Source organism: Bos grunniens, chromosome 19 (assembly GCF_055505025.1).
Source record: "Bos grunniens cultivar Pamir isolate PY7600 chromosome 19, Bosgru_T2T1.0, whole genome shotgun sequence".
Classification (NCBI taxonomy): Eukaryota; Metazoa; Chordata; class Mammalia; order Artiodactyla; family Bovidae; genus Bos; species Bos grunniens.
Window position 1 is genome coordinate 25,532,998 of NC_141183.1, and position 8,245 is coordinate 25,541,242.

An 8,245-nucleotide genomic window follows, 5' to 3' on the forward strand; every position below is an offset into this window, starting at 1 on the left:
AAAATCTAGATATTTTCCAAGGGGCCTCTCAGCAAAGGGAAGAGGGATAGGCGGCTGGGTGTGAAGGGGGTGTCATAAAAGTCCTTTGGAAAAATTCAATGGTAAAAAGAGAAACAGCTGTAAAGAAAAATGCTGGGAGACCAAGCAGATGGGGCCCCAGATATTTAATGACGGGCAATTCCGTTTACAACCTGAGAAAAAGATCAAAGGCGTTTCATTTCCGAATAGAGGGTGAGGAGGAACCGTAAAAGATGCAGCCAGATGATATTCGGCCCCTCCCAACCTCCCATACCTCCTGGGGCCAGGAAAGGGGGATGATAGCTGAAGTGTGAGGAGGAGTCCCATTTCCTCCACCTCCCTAGCTCCTGGCAGGCTCTCTCCATCTAAACTTGCTTATTCAGCCACCTGCTAGGGTTGCTGGCAATGGGACCTAAATGGGGATCTGGGAAACCTGGGGGATCTGGAGTTTCGAAGGGACTTCCTGAGGCTGCCAGTAACCTCCGAATTTACTAAGCTGGGAGACTGGGGATGGAGGGAATGGCATCCTAGACTGTGAAAGCTAAGGGCCTTCAGAGGGTGATGGGAAGGGTGCACAGAACCTTTTCTCCACCCAGACTCCTCACTCATCGCTCCAGGTCTGAGGAATATTTGCATCCCTAGTGATATAATAAAATTTTCTTTAATAAATACATCAACAAAACAAAAAACAACCCTCTAACCACCACACTCTAAAGGTCTGTGCCCATACCCAGCCCTGGGACCCTTGCATGTGGGTAGGAGGAGTTTTCACCTACTAGCCACTGAGTCCAGAGACTCTGATTTTTTATCCCAAATCTAGCTTGCCAGGTTTGGCTTCTAAGCTTGATTTCTAACACTGACACCTATATTTGAAAAATCACACACACACAATAATATTGCAGTTATTTTTGCCGAGAGGGTCCAGTAAGTAATTTCATACCTCCATTTGGGCACTCAGGAAGACTGGCACCTGGCCCTGGACCCACAGACAAAATGTGCGGATAGATGCACCACTAGCCCCCCAGCGTCAAGCAAGGACCTTTCCTAGTCTTGTCAAAGGCCACTTTAGTCAGGGGCACCATTCCAACTGGCCAGACCACTTCCCCTACCCCATACCTCCTGTCCTTCTCAACTCGCCACCCTAAAACCCGTCCAACTCATACACTTTTCAGAATTGGGAGAGGGCCTCTGTGCTGCTCTACACTTTCTTAAGAGATGGAGTCCAGGTGCCCCCAAGCACCCCAAGAGGGAGGGTGGGAAGCAGAGCCTGTGGGGTTGATCCTGGGGACACAGCGCAGAGATTTTTCTCCTCTGTGCGCTGGGAGCCGCCACCTGCCCATCCCACCGAGGGGTCGCACTGCCCACCCCAACCAGTCCCGCCGCGAGGGGTGGAGGACTGGGTTTATCAGCGACTTTCGAGACGAGGTTGGCCAGAGCAGGAGGCTGCCTCTCCCCTCCACTCGCGAAGACCACTAACATCAATACGCATACTAAAAATAAGAAAGAAAAAGCCAAGGCTCCGCGCGCTTTCAGAGCCACCTCCCCCGCGCTCCCGGTGGCTCGCTGGCCCGCCGGCCGCCTTCTCCCGGCAGCCACAGGTTGCCGCAGTGACCTCTCGCTGCTCAGGCCCTCCGCCGTCCCGGGCGTGTCCAGCGCGCGCCACCACCGCTACCTTTTGTCGGCGGGGAGGGAGGGACAGAGCGAAGGAGGGAGTTCGCAGGCCGGGGAGGCGAGCCCCCGGGCGGCCCGCGTGGCAGCGGCCCGGAGGAGCGCCAGGCCCGGAGGGGCGCGGGCGGGAGTACTCACCGAGCCGCTCCCCGCGCCCTCCCGGCCGCCGGCCCGCTCGCGGGCCCGCGCGGCCCCCGACAAGCTCGCTCTCGTCCACTATTGTGTGTTCGGAAAACCGAACCGCCGCGGCGGGCAGAGGAGCTCCGGGGCCCCCTTGGTGGCCGGAACAAGACTTTTTTTTTTTTGGTGTGTTGTTTTTGAAGTGCAAGTTTTCGTATTAATCTCATACTTTGGCAGTCTTTGTTAAACAGCTAGGCGCGTCACCAGGCTCTCGAACATTTTAATAATTTTTAGACGCCGTGACCTGCGGTTCACCCCCTCTCGGGCCTCCCCCAAGAGCAGGCAGTTACTATAATACGCTCGCGCAGTTCGCTGGGTCATATTGAATTTTGCGCAGGTCATTACTTGGGAGAAAAATGACAGAGCAAGGAATTTGATTCAGCTCATCCTCTCTAGCTCTACTTTTTGCCAGAACCTTCCCGTCCCTCCCCCCAACTCCTACCCGCCAAAGTCCCACTAGAATAGGGACTCAGCCGGTCCACCCCCACTTTGATATTCCATCATTTCAATATTTTTTGTCAGCTTTCCTTCTGGGGGCAAAGAGAGAGTGGGTAGAACTCTACAGGGGTTCACTTTGCAGCCCGTGATGGAGACCAGCACCTGGAGAAGTGGAAATGTGGGGATCTGGGTCCCAGAGAGCAGACTTGAGCCAGAACCCCTATAAATGGCCGCATTGACAGGGCCTGTATTCCCACTCAACTGCACACCCTGCTTTGTTCCGCCCCTCAGTGCCAGGGAGATCCCCATTTCTGCCTGAACTGGAAGCTCTCCTGGTGCTGAGATCTAGTCCACAGGCCAGCATGTTTGGGGAAGATAGAATCCTGAGAGAAGGGCTGGACTGCACTGGTCCAACCTGGGGACTTGGCTTTCAGATGCTTTAATTCTCCTTTAAAAATCAAACAGTATCCTCCCCACCTCCATTTTTATTTAAAATTACTTCTCATCTATGCTATAACTCTTTGCCTGAACCACCACCAGGAGGTTCAGGAACGAATCAAAGAGGTGCTTAAAATACTCAGATTTTCTTTGGTTTATCCCTCCAGGACAGGACTAGAAATTGGTGGCATGCCAGCAACACATTTCAACCAGCAGAAGTAGATCAGGTGATTACCCCTCCACCCAGCTCGAGTCTCAGGCCAGTGTCTCCAAAGGGGTATCCCCCTAGTTTGGGGAGGTTGGGACTAAGCATCCCAAGGCACCCAGCTTGGCTTGGGATGGCAGAAGTCTCCCATTCCCAATTGTGAGGCCCCACCAAGCCCAGGACCCATTCTACTCCACAAAACTATCAACTTGCTAACACTCTGTCCTGCAGTGGAGGGGAAGAGACTAAGAACAGATAGAAATAGATTCCTGAGTTCAGGCTTTGACCTCTCCTTCCTCTGGAACCCAGGAATTCCCTCCTGGCCTGACTCCCCAGAAAAATCTGCCTGAAGGCCAAGCAGAAAGGAGGACCCATACCCAATTGGTTTAATTAAAAAAAAAAAAAAAAAAACTGGGGTCAAATTGATTTGTTATCTTTTCTGGCCATGTTTCAAAAGGCGTTGATATGAAAACTCTCAAATTACCTTTTTTTCTGGCAGGACAAACACCCAGAGAGCACCTCCAATATGAAATGCTTAGAAGAGAACGATGACATCTCATAATGCAACAAACAGTCATTTAAAGATCCAAAATAAGCATATGTCCTGGTGTTAAAATTACAGTGTCTCTAAGCGTTATACTTATGAGCTAAGCCTAATGCATAGATTCAAAGTTCATTTCAGGTCGCCAGTTAGAAAGATCTCTGTGAGGCCATTCAGTATTTTTCCTTCTCATTTTCCCTCCCTCCTTGAAACAGGAAGAGAGGCATTCTGAAAGAACACACAAGTGTAGGTTTGGGAGAGAGTGAGAGAATTAAGGTAACCTTCTTTCAATATCCAACTGCTTAAACTCAAGCACTTTGCAAGGAGGGATAGGAGTTTTTAAACTCCCTCTAGTCCTGGCCCATGGTTACTGGACTCCAACTGCCTGGACCCCACCTGAGGGTTAGGAATCCCTGAAAAACTAGCCTGCCTGGAGGGAGAAGGAGCTGGGGGATCCAGCTATTTTGCCCCTTTAGAGGAAGCCTGATGGGGCTGGTGTGGGTGGGAATCAGGAAGCCTTGGAAGGCTTCCTTGGCCCCACCAAACGTCCTACAAGGACGTGTGGGTAATTGGATTTTTAAAATGTGTGCGGCTGGGTAGGTTTTAATTAAATTTTATATGGCGACTCAAAGGTTATCTTTAGGAAAGAATATTGCGTAGAGGATTGGCCATGCCCAGAGCGCTTTATTTTGTGCATCTCCCTAGCCCACCAGAGCCAGTCTGGGGAGGAGGACTTCTTCCTTCCGTTCTCCTTCCCCAGATATCTGCCTCTCCGCTCTCAGCGCCGCTACCCCACTCCCCGAGCCCACGAGTCTTCCTTACCTCGAGCATCCCCAGCTTGCTCTCTTCTCTCTTCACACACACACAGCCTCCTCCCCTCTCCCACCCCGCCCCCGCCGCGGCCGGCTCACGCACGCTGTAAACTTTTGACCCTCCAACTTTGCGACCCCTCCGGCAATAACACTGGCCTCTCCGCCCAGGGTCTCATTCTGCCGCTCCGGGTGCAGAAACCCAAGCGCAAACCATTTTCCCTGCCCTTCCCCCGTCGCCCCCTACCCCCGGACTCCCCTTCCGCATCCCCCTCCCCCCCCCCCCCCCCCCCCGCCTACTACCCCCACTAAGGGCCTTAGACCTGGGGAAAAGGAGTCAATCTTTTTCCATTATTAAATAACTCCTCGGGAAAAGATGCCAACTGCACTTCCGACTTTTTTTCACCACTTTCCGCATTTTCACCATCTCTCATGTTAGATGCCTGGAAGAGCTTCTGACGACCCACCCCTCTCCATTCTTGTGTCCCCCAGAGTGGGGGCGCCATGGCTTTTGCCAGGCGAAAGGACATACGGCAGCCATAGAGTGGGCTGACCGAGAAGGGTGTTTCTGGGCCGAGGAGTGGATAGAGCTTGGAGGAAGGGTTCCTTGGGACCGGAGGGGGCCCAGGCCCCAGAAGGCTGGAGAGAGAGCTCAGGGTCCAGGCTCTGCAAGACCCAGCGGGCCCCGGGCCACCTTGCCGGACCGCTCGCTGGCGCCTGGAAGACTCCAGCCTGGCTGTGAACTTGGTCTAAGGCGGACTCTGCTGGCAGCTCGGGGACGTTACAGCCTCTGCCTCAGCTAATGCAGCGGCCGCGTAGCGACCTGCCCTCTTTCGCTTTCCTTTGCTCCCAAATATCACCTCCCAAGCCCCCAACTCCCACAGAGAAGGATTTTGTTCCTCCTTCCCTAGGGACCCTTGGGGATCTGTAAACAGAAAAGAGAGAGTTAAGACACATATACGGAGAAAAAGAGACTAGGACAACCAGAAGCTCCAATATATCGGGTTTATGCTCCATCGTGTCCCCAAGGCCCCAAAAGGAGATGTTTCCACATGCAAGGACTTTCCCCCTTCTGCTCCCCTAAACGCTCCTTTTTCAGGCTGAATCCACACTCCCCTCCACCGGGCCTTCCTGGGTCATCTCTTGACTAGGCAAGCGGTGTTGGGGCCTTCGAAGTACCTTCCTCTCTAGACACATTCGTCTCTATCCTACTCGGCTCCGGCTCCGGGGGTCAGGCATGGTCAGCCGCTGCGTTCAGAGGCCGCAGCGGGGCCGCAGCTAGGGAGGCTCAGACCAGAGCGTGGCTGTGCAGCGGGGGCCAGGGGGTGGGGGTGGGGGGAAGCTAGAGGAGGCCAAGAGGAGATTTAGGGAGAGAACTGATAGGACAGAGGACGCCTGAAGCATCGAAGGAGAAAGAAGCGGGAGAGAAAGAGATTAAAACTTGGGAACGTGCTGATCTATTCGGGGTCCGACAGGTCCAGAATGGCCCGAAGTCCAATCCTCTCCAGTCTCCTGAATCCCCCACTTCCTCTTGAAGCCCGAAATCTAGGTCTCAGTAAATTCGCCAAAAGGAGGAAAAAATCGGCCTAAACCTGTAGGAGCGCTGAAGGTGACGGCGGTGCGGCCGGCGGCGCTAATGTATGCGGCAGCGGCTCGGAGCCCCAAGTAGGCCGGCGCTCGGCCCGTCTGCTGACCTCTGCGTGATCCCGGACTCTATGAATTATTGATGAGATATGAGCGTTGATTTCCCCTTTCAGGATGCAAACTCCATTATATTGTTAAAATGGCGATTTAATCGTTGAGAATAGCTTTGGTGTGGGTTTTTTCCCCCAACTCATTTGCGCCTCCTTCCTTTTCATTTAATTCTCTTAATTAAATCCTTTAACAGATTCTAATCACTTTTTGGACGGAGGGATAGGAGGAAGGAGAAGGCCATCACTACCACCACCAACAAACACTAAACACAACCCGGAAAGCCATAAAAAGCTTCTACCTTGGGGAAGTTGAAAGGAAGGTGGAGAGGGGATGTTAACCCCTCTAAAAATGTCCTGATGGAAACAACCACCATCGGAGTGCTGGGGCAAGGTAACTCTGAAGTGTTTGGGCCTGGGAAGTGTTTAATTCCACCCTGAAGAAGTGTGTAGTCCGACTGTGAAGAGTAAGTCAGGCTTACCCTTCTTGCTGAGAAGTCAAGGGACACGCAGCTTGGGGAAGACACGTGTTTCTTGTGGAGAAGTGATTCTCCAATCTGAGCCCCAGGGCATGAATTACTGATAAATGTCCATTTTCCTTAAAGGCCCCCAATTTCTCCCCTCCCCCATCCCAAACAGCTTGGTTTCCAGGCGGTGTCTGGGTTAATTAATATGGATGTGTAACAGCGCTGCAGCAATCGATAAATCCCGCTGTGGGCAGATCCCAGCCTCGAAATCTGATTATTCCGAGAAACTCCAAAAAATGGAGACAGTGACCAGTGGGCTCTGCTCTAAAAGAGGGGAAGTGTTCTTGCTAGCCCTGTTCTCCCTGCTTGGATGGGCTGATCCCAAGCTGTGAAACCCATACAGGCAATTGCCTTCTCTGCTCTGTCCCAAAAGGGACTGAGTTTGGGGGACTGTGCTGAGCGGTCTGCTTCTCCCTCATTTGGAATCCTTGGCATCCACCTCAGCATTCAAACCCCAGGATAAAGGAGCCATCCTAAGAGAGGAGCTTACTCTTGGATCCTGCCCCCCCCCTCCCCGTCCCCCCCACCAGACCCCAGTGAATACTTGTCACAGCCAGGGAAGAGTTAAGTGTCCCTGCAGCAGTTACAGAGAGGAAGCTGCCAATGAAATATGGGCGCTTGGAACTCCAGGCCCGGCTGGCTTTCCTGTTTACACTTCTTTATACTTCCTCCCACACCACAGCCTCAGAGAAACAAAACAAAAATAATAATAAAAAATAACCAAGTAAAACAAAAAACTAAATTGTCTATTGAGTGGTGGTCAAGCTGGCCTCAGAGGGAAAAGGGAATCTATAGCCTTACCCTCCGACTGCCAGTCTCCTCTATCCTGCCCCAGGTGGAAAGTACCACAGATGGGCATGAGGATTTGGCTAGTAAGTTCCAGCCTGCAGCTCAAAAGGTTGGGGCCTGAATGCAGCCGGGGAGAGGAGAGAGAGGAACAGCTTTCTTGGAGAGTGTCTTGGGGAAGGCTGGAGAGCAAGACAGGGCCTGGGGCAGAGAGAGCTCCTTTGCATGAGAAATCCCTGGGAAGCTCTCATCTTCTCCCCCAACAGATCCTTGCTGGGGTTCAGGGAAGACAGTTACCCAGAGAACCTGAAGTGGGGAAGAGGAAAGCCCAGCTAGGATGGGATCTTCCCCAGATAGGATCTGCTCTGAGCAAGAGGAGATCCTCCAAGAGTTTTGGCTATTGTGGCAGAAGTGGGCACCCTCTCCAGAGCTGCCCTTTGCCATTCCGGAAAATCTCTCTCGATATGCGGAACAGATGTCCCTGGGCTGCTGGCCCCATACATTCTTTATCAGAATTTGCAGAACTGATGTGGAAGGGGGCCAAAAAATCTTTAGCAGCAGGCCTGGTGGTCTGGGGTTTCTGAGAGGGTGGCTGGTGGCATCAGAGTGAGACCAAGGGTACCATAGGAATGGGGTCCCCTCATCAGATTCTGTGCCCACTACACTCTTCCTTTGCATCTTTATTTAACTCATTTGCCTTGTCCAGAGTGGAAACCTGTGGAAGTCATGCCTCCGGATTTTACTAGTATTTTAAATGGTGCTTGATGTCCTCTGGGAACTGAGCAGAATCTCCTTTCCATGGGACACAGATGCCCCAACATTCTGGGAGAGATGTGTCTTCACACCAAGGGGAGGACACCTTTGCACTCAAAGCCTCTGTCCTCTGTCCTCTTTGCACTCAAAGCCCATGAAGGGTGACCAGTAAATTAGGCCTGATCTGAGAG